Below are 19053 nucleotides of genomic sequence, written 5' to 3' on the forward strand. Positions count from 1 at the left end.
CATGAATTGTCCAGAATTAATAATGGTTGGAATTAATCAAATTAAAGGCAGGAAATGCTCTAAGAGCTTGCTGTTATGGACACTTGCATTACACTGACATATATCCAAGACATGTCTGAATTCACTGTGGTAGAGACAACATAACTGTCTACTGCCACTTGAGATGCGTAGGGTGTCCCACCTGCCCCTCAGCTGCTGCTCTAGAAGGAGAACAATCTACCGTGGCTCCTTTATCATATCTCTCAGGCCTCTATGAGTATATCCAAGAACATCTCAGCTGACACTACACAACTAAACATGGGTTATGGAATATAATTTCAGGTGAGCTGAATTGCCCTGTAGACCCCTTCAGACTTCAGATGTTACAGCTCCATCACCTTTAATAGGAGTCTAGGAACCTCAGTGAAATGCAAATGCCTACATGTAGGTGTCTTAATCTGATTCTGAAACTTATCCTAAGTGGCAGGAATTTTCTGTTTATTTGCATGAATAAAATAATCCTTTAAATTAAAAAAAATAATGCTACTTTAAAAGCTGTTTATTAATGCTCTTCAGCAAGACTGTATTATGTCATGAATGTTTCACTGTTATACAGTGAGTTTTAATGTTGAGTTTTAATGTTGATAATTTTTTCTTCTTTAGAAATATGGACTATATCAAACGCCAACAAATTTGGGCAGCTCATTAGATATAATACTGAAACAAGTTAATGAAAGGAGAAAAAGGCCATTGGGATGAAGTAATGTACACACACACATACATATATATGTATATATATATGTACATACATATATATATATATACAGCTGCTGTATAAATATATATAGCTGTTTTGGGGTAAGAGTTTAAATTCAAAATTAGAAATGTGTTACCTGAGCAAAACAGAGAACAAAGAGAACTTTGTTCTCTTTCTACTCAAAGAAACTCACTCATGTTTTTCAGCAAAATGAAATGGAAATAACGATTAGTTAGATTCTGAAAGAAACCTCAATCCAAGAACTGATAGAGGATGGCTTGATTGCTAGATCTCTGTACAGCCCTATCAGAGTTAACAGAGCACCATATAGCCAAAACAATCAGTCTGAAAATGATCAATTTCTGGGTCATGGTTAGATGGAGGACTATTATACGCTCTTTCAAGAGATAGTAGTGAAGGAGAAGTAATACTGTTTGAAAGAAGCCATTCTGAAAAAAAAAAAAATGCAGGAAAGACTAAGACAAACCTAACAATAGATTATAATCAACAATAGCCATTTAGGGAATTAAAAATGACACATCTGAGAAGATATATTTTCTGCCTGTGGAAAAAGAAGAAAAAAGTTTAATTGTTTTGGAAAAGTAATTCTTAATTCTTAAATCCATGTGTGTTGTTGTCGTTGTTTTTTGTTGTTGTTTGTTTGTTTTGTTTTGTTTGTTTGTTTGTTTGTTTTTGCTTTTTTGTTCTTTCCTATCATTTTGGTAAATGCAGAGAAGAAATGTTCTGATTTGTTGTCCATTAGTTCTTACAACATCATTAGCGTTTTCCAAGAAGCTGTGAAGAAAACTGCTTGTGATAAAGTTACATATATTTTATATATGTTACATATGCATTTTATATATGTTACATATATTTTATTTAAAAATACATATATTTTATCAGAGGTCTGGCATTCTAATTTGGGCACCTTTTATTAACGTGGTGGTTCAAATTGTGATAAAAATCATTAGATCAGGTAGAGTAACTCATCATTTACACCCTGGATTAAAGTCAATATTGACATTCCCGATGATCTCACATTCACCTTTCATGTATAATTGGTTAATGCTATTATATATCTGTGATCATGCTTTCCAGGAAGGAAATTCCTGTAAGGTTAAGTTCAATAATCCTCACCAGAAATAATGATTAAAGGATCTGAATATTTCTGATAAATTTTAGATTAACAGACAAGATGACATTAAGCACAAGATGTGAGCAATGATTAAAAGAATATTATGAAAAAGGGAACACACTGTGGTTTCACTTAATATGTCATCTTTTCAACAGTTTATGCTTCTCTAATGATCCTTAGATGCTTTCTCCAGCTACTCTGGGGAAAAAGAACCCTGGTGTCAAAGGTTTCTTCATATCACAGTTAATGGTTCAAATTCTTCACCTTCTTCTTTACTAAACTTGCATTAACATTTTTGCAAAATGAGAATAAAGCTGTGTTATGCAGCCAACTGTACAAGGTAGTGCTTGCTTATCCTTATTCTCTCTTTGTTTATGGTAGTATAACGTATAATTAAATAGTAAAGATCAAAATCCTGAGGGAAGTGAGGAAGGCAGTAGCAGAATACAGAGCCTGGACTTTCCTAAAACAGACTTTAGCTTGCTTGGAAATGGTAGATAGGATGCTGTGAGATGCAGATGTGGAGGGCAGAAGGGCTCAAGAGAACTGGCAGATCTTCAGATCTTTAAGAACAACCTCCTCCAAGTGCAGGAATGATTCATGCTCATACTCAGCATGAACAAGCAGCCCTATCAGGAAATTGTGAAGAATAAAAAGGGATGTGCATGATTAAGCTCCATAAAACAAATAAACAAACAAACAAACAAACAAAAAAACACAGATATATACAGGAAGTTGAAACAAGGACAGGCCACAGTGGAGGAATACAGAAACACTTCCTGGGTATGAAGTAGCGCTGATGGAGAAGTTAAAGCTCAGACATAACTTTACTAGAGCTTTGTTTGGCCATTTTGAGTGCACGAAGAATCTGACTGGAAGCAATAGCATGGATTTACAGCAAATTGTATCTTGTACCTTCCATGATGAAATGACTAAATCTATGGAGAAAGAGAAAGTGGTGACTTTCCCTTAGTCGTAGATAAGGAATATTTTTTTGACCTTAGTGAGGTTTTCAGCGTAGTCTCCCATAGCATTCTCGTATTTAGTTTTCTCCATGATGATATAGGCAGATGTATTACAAAATGAGTGAGATACTGTCTGGATTGCTTGACTCAGAATAGTGGTTAATAGTTTGTAATCTGGATGGCAGTGAGTTACAAGTGGAATTCATCATAAATCTTTCCTGGAACCTGCTAGTCCTGTCTCATGTCTTTATCAGTGGCCTGGAGGAGACACGGAAGCATGCTCTGATCAAATTTTCAGATGACATCAAGTTGAAAGACAGACTATAAGCTTGAGGGATGGGCTGCCATTCAGAGATCTAGACAGGCTACAGAAATGGGCCAACAGGAATGGAGAAAGAAGAAATGAGGAAGAAATGGGCCTTCTGAAATTCACTGAAATCCGTTACCTGGGATGTACTGACCTCACAAGTAGGGTAAGTAGAACTGAGGAAAGGACCTGGGAGCTCAGTACAGCAGAATAAACATGAGCCAGCAGTGTGACTGGGCAGCTAAGAAGTTTAACCACAGCCTGGGCTGTGTCAACATGAGTGTAACTTGTAGATTGGGAGATCTGATTATTTTGCGTACCTTGGCATTTTTTAGACCATATCTAGAAGATTGCATCCAGACTTGGACCACCAGTAGAAAAAATAAAAACATAAATGTTGATAGATTTTAACAAATTCAGAAGAGGGCACCCAAGACAGTTTGGAACTGAAGGCTGAAATATTTTTTTTATTATTTTTTTTTTCCATTCTGGAGAAGAGAGGGCTTCAGGGGGAGCTAAGATCAGCCCTGAAGTACCTGTGAGAAAGTCATCAAGAAGATGGAGCCAAGATCTTAACTGAACTGCACAGCAGGAATTCAGAAACAATGGCCATAAATTGAAATGCAGGGGAAGCCAACTGGTTATATGGGAAAAAAAAAAATACATCAAAAACAAACAAACAAACACGAAAAAGCACTGTGACGAGAATTTAATATTGAAATGGGTTACCCAAAGAGGCTGTGGAATTGCCATCATTGAAGATTTTTAAGACCTGAGTGCATAAAGTACTAACCCCGCCGTGAGTAGGAGGTGGCACTAGAGACTTGTCTCTTGAACCAGAGACACTCAAAGATTTTATGATAAAAAGATCTAGAAGATAGGATAGATATACTTAGTAATATATTTTTTTTAAATATTTTGTAAAATTGAAAGAAATTTGGTAATGTATGCATATATGTAGTTATAAAGCATTATTCCTCCAGTCCTAAATTGGAGTTTGTTTTAAGGCTGTTGGGACAGGCCACTGATTAACTAGCATCCCATCTGAGCTACAGGGGAAAGACTGAAAACAGGTACTAAACTTATGATTTATGAAGGCATTGGTTTTCTGAGTTCATTTAAAATAAAATTAATATTATGTGACTGTAAAGTATATAATCAACGATATTTGTAGAAAGTAGATAAAAGAGATGGTATGCTCTAGAAATTTGTGTTAAAAAGACCTAAAAATAAGGTCCATCTATTATCCGTACTTCAATACAAAGTATGCAAACCTATATGTGTCTGTCCATCATTCCATAAAATAATTGCTTGCTTTTTAGTTTATTACCCAGACAGACACACATAGAAAAGCAACTCAGGTGTTGTGGTGACCTCCAGAATTAAATTTTCACCTTGCTACTGCATGCTTTCGTAAAATCAAAATATTTGCTTTAGTAATTGCCTCATGCTCACTAGAGATGTGCAAACTATTTTTATACAAGTATTATGCAGGCATCCTTCTTCTACTTCTTCTTTCCCTGAGTTAAGATCACACATGAAAAAGGTAGAGACTTTCTTCTCAGTGAGTTTTAAATACTGAAGATATTTAGATTAGTTTGATTCTCTGATTCATCCTGCTTTGCTGTTCTCCTTGTCTCATGCTTACATCATCCTCAGTATCTAAAACTGTTGTTACTAAAAACTTTAACAGTCTGGAAACTTCAGTATGATCTCATTTTTAATGTGTGTTTCCACACATAAATAAATAAATAAATAAATAAATAAATAAATAAATAAATAAATTCCTAATACAATGTGCTAGACATCACTTCATGGTGATGTCAGCATCATTTATACCTATGTAATTGCGCAGATGCATTACAGTGGCTGTAGGTCACCTGTACACACTCAGGCTATCTTGCCTCAACTTGAACATATGCACTAGATCAGATTTCAGCATGTGTAGCCAAGAACGGCAGTTTTAACACATCCTGCCACAAACAAGCTCGTAGATGTACTCAGGTTATGAGGGACTTTACAGTTCCCTCATAAGTTTGCATTTATCTACATGATTTGTAGTTGCTGCATAGATAATTTTCTAGAAGTATTAACTATTTTACTGCTTAGAAGGAGGTTTTATTCTGTCCTGTCACTTATCCATGGGTATTAAAGAAATTCCTTGGTGTTTCTAAAAAGAACTATTATTGTTTTTACACAGGATAAGCATAGTAAATGGAAGCTATTGCAGTGCAACTGATTTTATAATGGCAAGTTTCCTACTGAAATAAGTCTTTTTTTTATTATTTTTTTAAATTATTTTTTTCCCTTCTGATTAGTCTTGCACGTTGGAAAAAAGACGCTGTTAGATAAAACAATCAGCATTATTGCACCATAGATTTGGCACAGTCAAGCTGGTCAGTACACAAACAGTGGTAATACTATTGGTTAGATCAGACTTTTTCAGATTGGTGAAGGTTGACTTGACCACTACTAAATGTTAAAGCAGGTTTAAGACACTGAAATCGCTATACTTTTTGCTTGCTTGGAGTCACTGGCATATTGTGTGGCATGGCAGTGTCCTTGCGAGTCTTGCTTTCCATCAGTATGTTCCTGTCCTAAAGGCAGTAGAACAGAAGCAGGTAGTGTAGGTCTAAATGATAGAAAGAAATCTCGCATGGAATGCTTCTTAGATGAAGGAGATTTCTTTTTCTTTGTGCTTAAAGAACAATAAGATGAAAAGAACAAGGAGGAAGATGACTGTATTAAGAAATGTGGGCAGCTTTATTTCTCATGAGGAAGATGACTGTATTAAGAAATGGAGGCAGCTTTATTTCTCAGGTCTCTAGGTAATTAGAGTGTCAAAGCTTCAGCTCAGCCTGAGCTTCTGTGGAGAGGAGCTTCCTGCTAACAGAGAAAAATGAGTGTACACTTCCGTTCACATGCTGAATATATTTAAAACCAAACTTGCAGCAAGTAACCTTCAAATTTTACTGCCCCAAGCCTTTAGAATAGAAGCAATAATCTGGAAGAGTAGTTGGTGTCTTTCACCTCTGAAGAAGGACTTTTCTAATTCATTTGATCCTACAGTTCTTGTAATGGAGACATTTTTACAACTCTGAGAAAAACACAGCTCATTAGCTCAGTACATGAGGGATATCAGACACTCTGCTTCCTTTCAAGCATCTTTGGCTCTGTTTTGATACCAGTTTGATACAGATTGTTTTCCCTGAGGGGTTTAAAATAGATTTTGACCATATCCAAGATAAGAGAGTAGAGGGGAGGAACAGAAGAGAAGGAACGCAAATGGAAATCAATATCATCAATGTTCTCAACAAATGAACTGATTCTGGCCAGATTTTCAGGAGAAATATGATTGTGAATAAAATACAATCACTATGAAATGGATTTGTTGTGGCTGATCTCCTGATAGTTGTGGTGTAAATGCCTGAAGTAACTAGGAAAATAAAATTAACATTCACGCTTTTAAGAAAAAGGTACAGCATTGAAGAGGCTTTCAGGGTAGGGCATAACTGCATTACCTGAGTGTTCCCTAGGCTCCCAACCTTAGATGCTATCGCGCTGGGGAAACTTAGTGTGCTAGCTCTAAGGAACACCACGGAGCATGGAGTGGAGTGGAGACACCACGGCTAGGCTCTGTAATCAGGTGGGGCCTCGATTGTTCTTGTGCACAAAGCTGCACTTTTTGCCACCCTAAGCCAAAGACCTGTCATGTTTTGACAAATGCTGTACCCTAGTGTACTTTTTGCTCATTATAATATCATTATAATACCAAAACACACCTCCATCCCAAAAGCTACCCACCTCCAAGGTGCGACCACCCCCCACCGAGCATGCGCCCTGACTTTCTCGGAGCCTATTACTTTAAACGGAGACAGGAAAACTTTACACCAATCATAACTAAGATACGCTTGACTAGAGCCACTCAAGCTCCACCTAAAAGATAGAAAATAATATAAATTGGCCCAAGAGAGAGGGGATGTTAGGGAAGATACCATCGTCAGGGGAGATACCATCCCGAGGACATACAACATCCTTAGGACCTCCTGACTCCTGGGATCAGTCGACGGGCTGAGCCTCTCTTCCCCCCCTATTGGGACGCCTTTGGGTGAGATCTGAATATTTGCTTATAAATCTCTATAGAGTCTTTAATCCTTTTAACGCGTTTATTTCTAGGCTGCGCACCTGTGACACCTATAAACACCTGTAACATCTATAACATCTGTAACATCTATAACACCTGTAACATCTGTAACACCTATAACACCTATAAAACACCTACAACACCTACAACACCTATAACACCTGTAACATCTATAACATCTAACACATCTGTAACATCTTTAACACCTATAACACCTGTAACACCTATAACACCTGTGTATTTCATGCATACTAGCTTGCTTTTGCAGACAGTCACTATCACCGGCAATCCAAAAGAACCTGATTATCTGTTGCTCTAATAAACCATACTTGATTGTATTGTGATAGCTCTCACTAATGCAACTAGGGTGAGGGTGGTTATCCGTGATAGTTCAGTGTTCTGAATCTAACCAGACCCCCAGACGGTTAATGCATTTTTGGTGAATGTCTGAACGGACCCCCAGGTGGTTAATACGTTTTTGGTGAATGTCTGAGTGGACCCCCAGGCGGTTATTACGTTTTTGATAAATGTCCGAATGGACCCCCAGACCGTTAATGCGTTTTTGGTGAATGTCCGACTGATTCAGTACTCTGAACCCAACCGGGCCCGTAACGGTTAATCAGCTACACCCCTTTAACGCAACAATAGTCCAATGCATTGTATTATGAATGTGAATCACAAGATTAATTTAGATGGTTGTTTGCCACATAAAATAAACTCTTAGCCCCACAGAAATGTATGCTACACACCCTAACACTCACTGCAGAAAAAGCACATTTGCTTCAGCATTTTTCATTCCTATCTGTGGATAACTATGCCTTGTAGTTAAGGAGAAACTTGTGTTACATTAGACACTACTGGTTTCTTTACACTGATGTATTATTTCCTACAAAAAATAAATAACCAGTTGATGTCTTTACTACTGAATAAATAGGGAAAAAGTAAAGGTGCAAGGTTTGAGTTGCCTGGTGTAAGAAGATATAGAAAGATTTTTCTTAAGGAGGAAGGTTTTTCTAGGCACAATTTAAAAAAAAACAATAATATAAATACCTCTGTGCTTATGAGTCTTCTCAAACCATGGTTCAGTAATGTAATAAATGGTAAATATTAATATACATCTCAGTGTGAGGTCAGAAATGCTGTAGAGAAGTGCTGCTGCAGAGTAATACAAGCTTGAATTTCTTTTTCATTTTTGTTCAAAAAATGTTGGTAGGCTTACCTGGTCTTTTTTGTCTTTTTTGTCTTTTTTTTTTTTTTTTTTCCTCCTTGGGTCAGTAATTATCTCTCCACACTATTCTAACTTTGTGCTGAATCAAACATTTTATGACAAGTACAAATGGTGTAACACAGGTGTAAAATCAAGGACCCAGCAAAATCTGAGAGGCAGTCTGCATTGTGTTCTGGCTAATTCTGCAGAAATGTGATTGTGTACCTTTGTCTGATATAAATCAGGTTAGTGCTGCTGGGCTACAAGACAGTGAGGTGGTCTGGTATTGGCAGCTGTGGAAGCAAAACATCCTTACTGCACATTTGTTACACAGCCTCTCAGACTCAGGTCTGGATTTGCCTGTGGTGTGAAAGCAGTTCTAACAGAGAGGAAAAATTGTGCAAAGCCAACATCTGAATTAACTGAAGTTTCATAATGCAATCTGTGTACAAGGAGGAGATTATACCTGGCCTTTTGCTGGCAAAGCTGTGAAACTTGGTCTAATATGGCATAGTAGGAGTGTTCAAAGAAATGTTGAACATACTGAGAAAGCCAATAACCCTATAAAGAGAAAAGTTCTGATGGATTATGCATTTTGCCTCACACTAATTTACCTTTTTTTTTTTTTTTCCCCTAACACAGGTATTTCAAGGTACAAATACCACAAAATGAGCATTTGTTTTTTGTCACATTAATGCTATGAAAGTGTTGCTAAGACATTACAATGAATAGTCATGAGCAGCTTTCTACTTCTACCTTCAGACAGCAAGGGCATGTTAGGCACATGGAATGAGTAAAAAGAATCCCTCAAAATGGTGATTGCTTTAATTTACAGTGGAAACAAGTATAAATATGGCCCAGGGCATGACAAGTGAAGCTTTATGTATGTGTAAGCTATTGTTAGAGTAAGTAGAAATATATATTCACTACTCTGTGTGAAGATGATGGAGCTCCCACTAACTGATCAGTTTTGCGTGTTTGCTATATCAGTACACACAAGTTCCACCTTTCAATAGTTCGCATGGGTGCAATTTGCCTACCAAAGTCAATGCGAGTTGTAAGTATTGGCATATGCATATTTTGGCACCATCACTGATCACTGTCTCCCATAGATAAATTAAATTGTTCAAGTATTGTGTGAGAAGGAGGGTTAAATGTTTCTACATACTGAACCAAACAAGATTTTAAGAACAATTAAAATCAACAGAGGAACCATTTCCTTTTAGTATGAAAAAAAAAAAAAAAAAGGAAAAAAAAAAGGAGTTAGTGAGTCACCTGAGTAAAGTGGGAATACTGAAAATCTGAGCTACTTTTACTTTACCTCTCATCTCTCTGCCTTTGAAATTTCTTTCCTGTCATCTGAGAAGGCGGAAAGACAGAGAGAGGGAAAGGAGAAAAAAAGAAAAAGCAAAGCCCCAAAGCTTTAATAAAGTGTTACATGTGACAGAGCAGACAGACAACTAGTGAAGAGAAGAGACATCTTTAGCAAAGTGACATTGACAGCTTTCAGAAATGCTTGCTGCGTTCATGCTGGAGAAGCCCTTGATGTGTGCAATAATCTACAGCCAGAGACTTGAAGGTTTCTTTCTCTATATATCACCTTTCCCCTTCATGCCACCATAGTTCTCAATACCAGAAAGCTATCAAAATGAACTGGAAAGCTCTCAGATTTTTTTTTTTTTTTTAAGTAGAAAAATAAAGAAATAAACATTTGTTGCTTGTTTGTTTTTTTTTTGTTTGTTTGTTTTTGGTGGTTTAGTTTTTGTTTTTGTTATTCTAATTCTTTTGTATTTTCCTCCTTTATGTTGCTTTTAGTACTTGGTGGGTTGGGTTTTGCTTATTTAAAAGAAAAAGCTGTTTTACACCTTCACAGTGCTGCTACCACCAGTGAACATCAAGAGTAATGGACCTCATGTATAATTCATGTAATCAAAACTTTGCAACTGTGCAAAATTGTGTACCCCACATCCTGTGCCTCCAAATCGGCTTCCATAAACTGTCAGAAGTTACAGCGGTGTGGCTCACTGAGTGGCCATAAACTGAAGCACTAATGAAGCTGCCTGAACAGCACCATAGAGAGTCATTTAATCAGCCTATGTTTTTAATTTTGATCGGCTGACAGGTGGCCAAAAATACTGAAAAAAATAAAAAGAAAAAAGAAAACCTGATCCAGTTACCACTAAACAGAATTGGAAACACACAAAGAGATTTTAATCAAGGCTCCACTTTTGATGGACAAAATTAAAGACTACTTTGAAAACACCAAGTCACTTTTAGTATTAAATTTCGAAAATACACTATTCAGCTTAATAATTATGGAATTAGGTACGAATTACTGAAGTAAATGACTTTGAGGCACTGTGATCAGGGAGGTGTGTTATCTCAAATTTACATATGCTTTAGAGTTTTTTAATAAGATTTAAAATAGCATCAACTTCCCAGTTCCCCAGATTATACTTGTGCTCCTTTTCTTTCTTCCTTTCCCCATTTACACTGACTTGGTCTAATCAATGGCTTCCTGAATTTAGACACTACTAGCTGTGCTGCTTCAAAGATTTATGAAATCTGAATCCATTCTCTTTTATTAAACTGTGTCAAGTGAAATCTCAGTTGCTGAAGTCAATGAATGCTTATTTTTGCCTTTGAGCTCAGTGAGTGTGGGTACTTGCCCATGAGTTGAGCTCAGACACAGTAAAAAGTTGTACTGTCCAGAGCCAGTAATGGGTGGCTTACCTCCATGCAGTCTGTGTATCCTTTTATGTTCAAACCTATAAAATCTCGAGTTTTTCAGTCTCACAATTTGTACAGTTCTTACTGTGCCAGCATCATCCATGACACTAAAAGCAACTCTTCTAGTTCTTAGTTTACTTAGACAAGAGTGAAGAATGTCCACAAAAGACTTTAGTATTTTCTTATCTTCTCTAGAAATTCATGCAGTTTCCTCAGTATCTCTACATGTGTTAATATACTTTATTGGTGTCCCACACCTTCAACACAACATACATGTTTTAACAAACGGATAGTTTCATTCTCTTTTAATTTAAGCTTCTGAGAAGAACCAGTGTAGAGCTCCTGTGGAGTGCAGACAGAAAATCCAAAGTAGTAATGACATACAGGATGGCAATATGTTTGAGATCAGAAAAGAAATACTATAAACTTTTACTCAGAAGTACATGAAAAAGCATCTTTCTGCCTACAGCTGCTGTTTGATCTTTTCAAAACAGGCCTGGATATAACAAAATCCCATTGCAAATCTAATACATAAATGAGAAATGCTATGCTTGCAATTCTGCCTCTGAATCTCATATTGTTGCCTACGTTTAGCTGCCTTTTCTCCTTCATCTTTAACATGAGTGAATTAAGTCAGAGTCTTTGTCCAGTCTCCGATTTTATTAGTGCAGTGGGTTATTCATTCTTCTAGGGTTGTTGCGTCTGATTCGAGTGATCTATAAAAGATAGTCACCTTTACTTCGAGTGTCTTTCATCTCATTACAATTCCAAAAAGACTTCTACATGCAGTGAACAAAAACAGAATCAATCCTGGCAATATTAACATGCTTAAAGCAACTGAGCAGAAGTACACAGAAGGAAATAATCATTTGGAAGGGTATGAGCAGGAATAGCTCAGAAATAACTCTTTAATGTCCGCTGGTAACCATTGATGCAATAAGAAAACATGTACTGCAAATACATTGCCCTCCATCATCTATATTTAACATTGTTCACCTGATACTAAACAGATCAGTATGCCTCCTAAACAGACCCAAGTTTTCTAAAACAGTCTAGAAAATTTTGAGTATTACATAAATTGCTCTCTCACTTTTTAATAGACTGCCTCATTATTTACAAAAGAAAACAATATTTCTTTTTGCATGTGTGAGCAGACATGTATATACTGTTTATCGTGGTGTATATGCTACATGGAGGAATTTCATTCAGATGCTGCCCATTAAGATCTTACATCTTCTCCACCAAGGTATCAACAGAACTAGCTCCTGCAGAGTAAGAGGAAACAAAATAAAACAAAACCCCTGTATATTATGAACTGTCTTCTAGACTCTGTGTTCCCAGTTTGTCTGCAGGTTCAAAAGGTGGCTGCAAAATAGCTGAATGTATCTTCTACGTCTTTGGTAAGTGGGCCAGGTAGCACAACAGAGGCTCCATGATAGAATGTATAAAGAACTGTAAAATGTGGAGTTTAGACCAAGTCATACCACAGCCCCTTTTAAGCCTCTTACTGGATGTGGAGGCCTGCCTAAGATGGAAGTCCTGTACTTTCATGAAGCATGTACTCAAATGTTTTGTAAGATATTTTATTACAAAACCCTGGCAGCTGTAAAAAAGAGCTGTGCTTGCCAAATGTCACTACTGAACAAGAGAATCTGGCCTAGATTCCTTAGGACTTCTTTGTATTTGTATATTACTTACCTATGCAATCCTTCCAATATTAAATTTTGAAACTGATATCTGAAAACAAACAAACAAACAAACATGAAAAACAAACCTCCATTTGGTCATTAATTTTACAATACCTGAGTAATGTTGCAATTCATCTTAGATTTTTCAGTCTACCAAGATTTCTTATTTAGGCAAATTGTTATAGAATTTGTGTTTCAAACAAAATTTTACTTTCACTCTTCATTTCCATCTTGGTAGTGTAAGAGTTGCACACATTGGGATATTTCTGGATAGATACTTTCAACACCTGAGCAATGAATATTTCTCTTCATTACCAACAAATAGCCTCTCCCACGTTTCTGAATAAACAGAAAGAGATTTAAATGATTACTTTTTTTCTTTCTTGCAAGGATAAATATCTTTGCCCTTCTTGGTTCCGCAATACAATTTACATGCCTCTTTACATGTTGTATTTCAATTTCTAACCCTCTAACTACTGGACAAAGTCATGTTGATATTACAGGGAGAATTCATTGATTTCTCTAACCAAGAGTAGTCAATGTAAATACACTAGATTTTTAATTTTAAAATTTTATTCTTAATGTTAGTAACGAATATGGGTTTCACATCCAATAGTAATAGGTATGATACATTATAATTAAATTATAGAATATTTCAAATTACACTCCTATATTAGTTGTGCCTGCACAACTAATAGTTAATTTCTTGCTATGTCAATTGCCTTTTGGCTACTCAATATGTAAAAGGTATTAAATGAAGCCAAATCCTGACCCAACAAACCTGTACTTGTATATGCATGTACATCACTGATTTTACATGACATACATAGTGCCTGCATATCTGAAAGCAGACGTGGTTTCTGTAGTGCTTAGAAATAAAATCATTTGCTGTTTCCAAGGCTGTGCTTTTTCTTGCCTTTTATCTGTGAACTGGTAAAGTGTTTTCTATCACTCCATAAGAATTAAGGTTGCAAAAGTCAATAATAGATGCCTGAATCCCCATCAGAATAAGTCTCTCTTATGCAGCCTCATGTTTTATGCAGATTAGGTTTTTGCTTGATTTTCTATTGCTAGAATACATTAAGGTTTAATGGACCCAGACAGGAATTGGATTACAAAAATTAGAGCTACTGTCATAATCTTTATGGACAAATGAAGGAAAGAATGCAAAAAAAATAAAAGTACATGGGGTGAGGAGTGGTAGGATTTGTAGAGGAGAAATTTTGCAAGACACTTAATGGCAAATGTTCTGAAAATTGTGATTATAGATATACAATGAGATCTCATCCTCAGTCTAGCATAATGAATATTTTCATAATGAATACAGCATGAGTTCCTACATAAGTTTTTGCTATTGCAGCTGAGGTAACTTCTATGAAAAATTTTGTTTCCTCCAGGTTAGACTATCATATGTATGTTCACATTAAGTGGAGAATTTACCACAAATATAAACTCACCTACAGACATCTATCTATTAGTAGCTGTGGTGGTTTTACCCAGCTGGGCAGCTGAGCTCCACCACAAGTGCTCTTACTCCTCCTTCTCAAAGGGAAAGGGGGAGAAAATACGATGAAAAGGTCTTGAGGGTTGAGATAAGGATGGGGAGATCACTCAACAGTCATTGTCACTGGCAAAACAGACTCAGCATAGGGATATTAATGAAATATATTACTTATTACTAACAGGCTAGAGCAGCTAGAAACTAAAAGCAAAGTAAAAATACCTTCTTCCCATCCTCTCTCTCTTATGTCCTTCCCCAGAGTGGTGCACGGGAATGGGGAATAGGGGCTGCAGTCAGTCCCTAATGCTTTATCTTTGCCGCTCCTTCACGGTCACTCCCTGCCCCTGCTCCACGTGGGATCCCTCCCATGGGATGCCATCTTTCCCAAACTGATCCTGGGGGGCTGCCCACAGGCAGCAGCTCTTCAAGAACTGCTACAACATGGGTCCGTACCAAGGGGTTCCTCTGTCAGGAGCAAACTGCTCCAGCACGGGTCCCCCACAGGCAGCAGCTCCCCCCAGACCCCCTGCTCCTGCGTGGGCTCCTCTCTAGGGGCTGCAGCTCTGGCCCAGGGCCTGCTCCTGCAGGGGCTCTCCATGGGCCACACCCTCCTCCAGGCCACATCCACCTGCTCCACCAGGGGCTCCTCCACAGGCCGCAGGGGAACTGCTGCTGCGTGCCTGGAGCACCTCCTGCCCTCCTGCTGCAGACCTGGGAGTCTGCAGGGCTGCTTCTCTCACACTTTTTTCCTCCTCTCTCCCAGCTGCTGTTCCTCAGCAGTTTGTTTGTTTGTTTGTTTCCCCTTTCTTCAATCTGCTCTCCCATAGGCCCACCCAGCATTGCTTACTGGCTTCGCCCTGGCCAGCAGCAGGTCCCTTTTAGAGCTGTCTGGACCTGGCTCTTATCTGACATGGGGCAGTTGCTGAGCTCTGCTCAGAGGCCAGCCCTGCAGGCCCCTTGCTACCAAAACCTTGCCATGTAGACTCAATATAGTAACAACAATAACAAAAAAAAAAAAAAAAAAAAAAAAAAAAAAAGGCACTTATATGCTTAGTTGCAAATATTAAGGAATAAGATGTGTATAAATACCTGTATAAATACCTTCAAAGGTGAACATACTTGTAAAAAGTCTTACTGTGGACTTACATGTATTCCTGTCTCATTAAAGTCATTGGGACTGGGTATCCAGTCTCTCCATGTCCTCCTAGCTCGATTAGAGATGTTCTTCTTTGTTTACAGATCCAAATTAGTCATTTAAGTACTTCTGACATTTCAACCAGAAGGATTACACATAAGGTACACCATTTAAAAATTGTGTTTCTGTGTCTTTGGCTGAAAACAATGTGACAGGATATGAAGGATTTAAATTCCTTCTACATAATCACCATCTACGATTCAGAGATATCCCGAGGTATCCTTATTCTGTAAACAATTGCCTTACATTTCTCTTATAGCAAGGGGCTAGTGAACTCATTTTTTGTGCCTTGGATTACTGAAACACAGCGGAGCTTTTATCCCCTCATATATAAATATTTTAAAAATTGCATTCTGTGGGAAAAAGTAAGGGTTTTACATGGTTTATGTAAATCCACAGTTTATGGATTATTATCTTCATATTTGCATTAGAAACAAGAATTAGACAGATTCTTTCATGAGGTAATATTTTCATGCCAAAAGAGTATCTTAGACTGAACATATTTATTACCTGTGTCATGCTATAATGCAGTAAACATCAATAACTTTGATTACTAATGGAAAATCATGTCATGAGCCTCCTTCATCATTTCTGGATGAGCTTTCTCTGTCTTGAGAAATCAGGAAGCCTGTAAATGATATTATAGTATATGTGGGAACACAGGTAATTTCATAATAACCTGCTTAACTTAGGTAAGAATACATAATAAATACCAATTGGCCAAATAAGTTTGTTTGTTTGTTTGTTTGTTTGTTTTTTCCCCCGCTAAGAATTACAAACAAGTTACTTTCCTACTACAATTCAAATGAAGAAAGAAAAAAGCATACTATAAAGAAATAGGTTAAAAAAAAAAAAAAGATAGTGGAAGGACTCAGTGATGTTCATGAATACAAACAATGCTCTTTGAACATCTTTCACATTGAAGAATAAATACAAGTCCTATAATCACTAATATTGATCTTAATATTAATTATCATGAAAGTATTTAAAGGAATCAAACACATAGAGGAAAGCACTGAATTACTAATCTGAATTACTAATTCAGTTTCAGTTTAGTAGTGGATAGTCATTCTTCTTTTAAGAATGAGTCCAGGGAAAATTGTCTGACTTTGATTAAGTTATGTTATGTATGTAGCATAGAAAATTCCATCTCTGATATTACCTATTTGGATGCAAATATTATAAATTCATATACCTGTTAATACACATAAAAACACATGAAGGTATTTATATATATATATATATATATATATATATATATATATATATATATATATATAATGTCCTGATTGTGGAAAACAAAGATTTTGTGAATGACATTACCCACACATTCAATTTTTGTTTAATGTTAGAGATAACATGACAGTTTGCTCAAAATATAAAAGGGACAGCATGGTAATAATACATAAAATTATCTTTTTAAATTATACTGGACTAGTGGTTTTTCAATTTTAATATTGTAGAGATCACATTTCAAAATACTGCTATTATTTTTTTCACTGAATTATTCTTTATCATCTGTTTATAGAGAGAACAATAGCAAAATGGTATCCTACTGAACCCAATAAAAAATCCTGATTCATACATTAACTATATAGCTCCAATAATCTTTGATATAAAGGGCAACAGATGAGATGATAATACTGTGTACAACATCATCACCAAAGAGGTGAAAGGAGAATATAGGATTCTAAAAGAAGCATCTATAATACCTAAAAGGCCAATTTTGTTGTATACAATACATAAAGACTCTGGGAATTCATCCTGAGACTACAAAACAAGGTAAAAGTGCTCAACCGGCCTTTTTTTTTTTTTTCTTTTTTCTTTTTTTTTTTAATATAGTTTTAGGGATAGTGTGTGTAGTTTTACAGAAAATGAAATAAAGATAAGGAAACACGGAATGAAAAAAAACAAATGAGAATTTCAACTTTTCAAAAAGTTAACTTCAGTTTAATATTTTTTCATGTGATCTGTTAAATATTGATCACATAGTGACTTACTGACTGAATTTTTCTTAATAAAGCATACAGAGCAAGGTCTTTTTCTCAGAAGACATGTCATTTTTGTAGTATTCCAATGTTACACCTTTTACTCAATGCTCCTTGAGTAAAAATTAAATCTTTTTAAGTTTTGCCTATATAAGGCTCAAGGCTTCTTTCTTTCTTTCTTTCTTTTTCTTTTTCTTTCTTTCTTTCTTTCTTTCTTTCTTTCTTTCTTTCTTTCTTTCTTTCTTTCTTTCTTTCTTTCTTTCTTTCTTTCTTTCTTTCTTTCTTTCTTTCTTTCTTTCTTTCTTTCTTTCTTTCTTTCTTTCTTTCTTTCTTTCTTTCTTTCTTTCTTTCTTTCTTTCTTTCTTTCTTTCTTTCTTTCTTTCTTTCTTTCTTTCTTTCTTTCTTTCTTTCTTTCTTTCTTTCTTTCTTTCTTTCTTTCTTTCTTTCTTTCTTTCTTTCTTTCTTTCTTTCTTTCTTTCTTTCTTTCTTTCTTTCTTTCTTTCTTTCTTTCTTTCTTTCTTTCTTTCTTTCTTTCTTTCTTTCTTTCTTTCTTTCTTTCTTTCTTTCTTTCTTTCTTTCTTTCTTTCTTTCTTTCTTTCTTTCTTTCTTTCTTTCTTTCTTTCTTTCTTTCTTTCTTTCTTTTTCTTTCCTTCCTTCCTTCCTTCCTTCCTTCCTTCCTTCCTTCCTTCCTTCCTTCCTTCCTTCCTTCCTTCCTTCCTTCCGTCTTTTCTTTCTTTCCTTCTTTCCTTCTTTCCTTCTTTCCTTCCTTCCTTCCTTCCTTCCTTCCTTCCTTCCTTCCTTCCTTCCTTCCTTCCTTCCTTCCTTCCGTCTTTTCTTTCTTTCCTTCTTTCCTTCTTTCCTTCTTTCCTTCTTTCCTTCTTTCTATTTTAGAAAAATTATTCATACTAAATTTCTTGGTGTCCTGATAATTTACTAAAATCTTGAAGGTCTCTTCTAACCTAGATGATTCTGTGTTTCTGTGTAAACTTAGAATAGAATGATAGTCCATCTTAAAAGAGTATATATCCACAATAAATCTACTTATTTGGTTAAAAAGTTAATCAAATTATTAGAGGACTTTTCAATCTTCATCCACAACATCCAGTGTTTTTTGTCTCAGTTTTTCCATAAAATCCCATACAAACATAAAACTTCTAAAAAATTATAAAGGTGTGTGCAGTTTCCTTTGTCATAGTTTGGATTACTGTTATTATTAATATTTGTTTATTTATTTTTGACTAGAAGTCCTTAAAAAGGGGTATAATAACTGACTATTATTCCTTATTTTAACATAAAGGTAGGAGGTCCATCTTTGTCAGACATGTTTCTTCCGCATTTATTTGTGTCACTTCCTTGTTTCATGAAAACTGTGTTTAACTTCTTTGTTCCTTATTCTTATTTATGTTTCATGCCTCAGTTTTTAAAGTGTCTCTGTGGATACTTTTTATGTCTTTGCC

The 19053-nt window shown here is 36.1% G+C and overlaps 1 long non-coding RNA gene across 1 annotated transcript; it reads right to left on the reverse strand.

Moving 5' to 3' along the window:
* Positions 1-11237: 11237 nt before the first annotated feature.
* Positions 11238-15191, reverse strand: LOC106018869 (uncharacterized). Its single transcript, XR_001193289.5, has 3 exons — positions 14636-15191; positions 12923-12961; positions 11238-11940 (listed from the first exon to the last, which is right to left on the reverse strand). It is a non-coding gene; the product is annotated as an uncharacterized lncRNA (long non-coding RNA).
* Between the last annotated feature and the right edge of the window lie 3862 nt (positions 15192-19053).

This window comes from Anas platyrhynchos, chromosome 3, assembly GCF_047663525.1.
Source record: "Anas platyrhynchos isolate ZD024472 breed Pekin duck chromosome 3, IASCAAS_PekinDuck_T2T, whole genome shotgun sequence".
Lineage (NCBI taxonomy): Eukaryota > Metazoa > Chordata > Aves > Anseriformes > Anatidae > Anas > Anas platyrhynchos.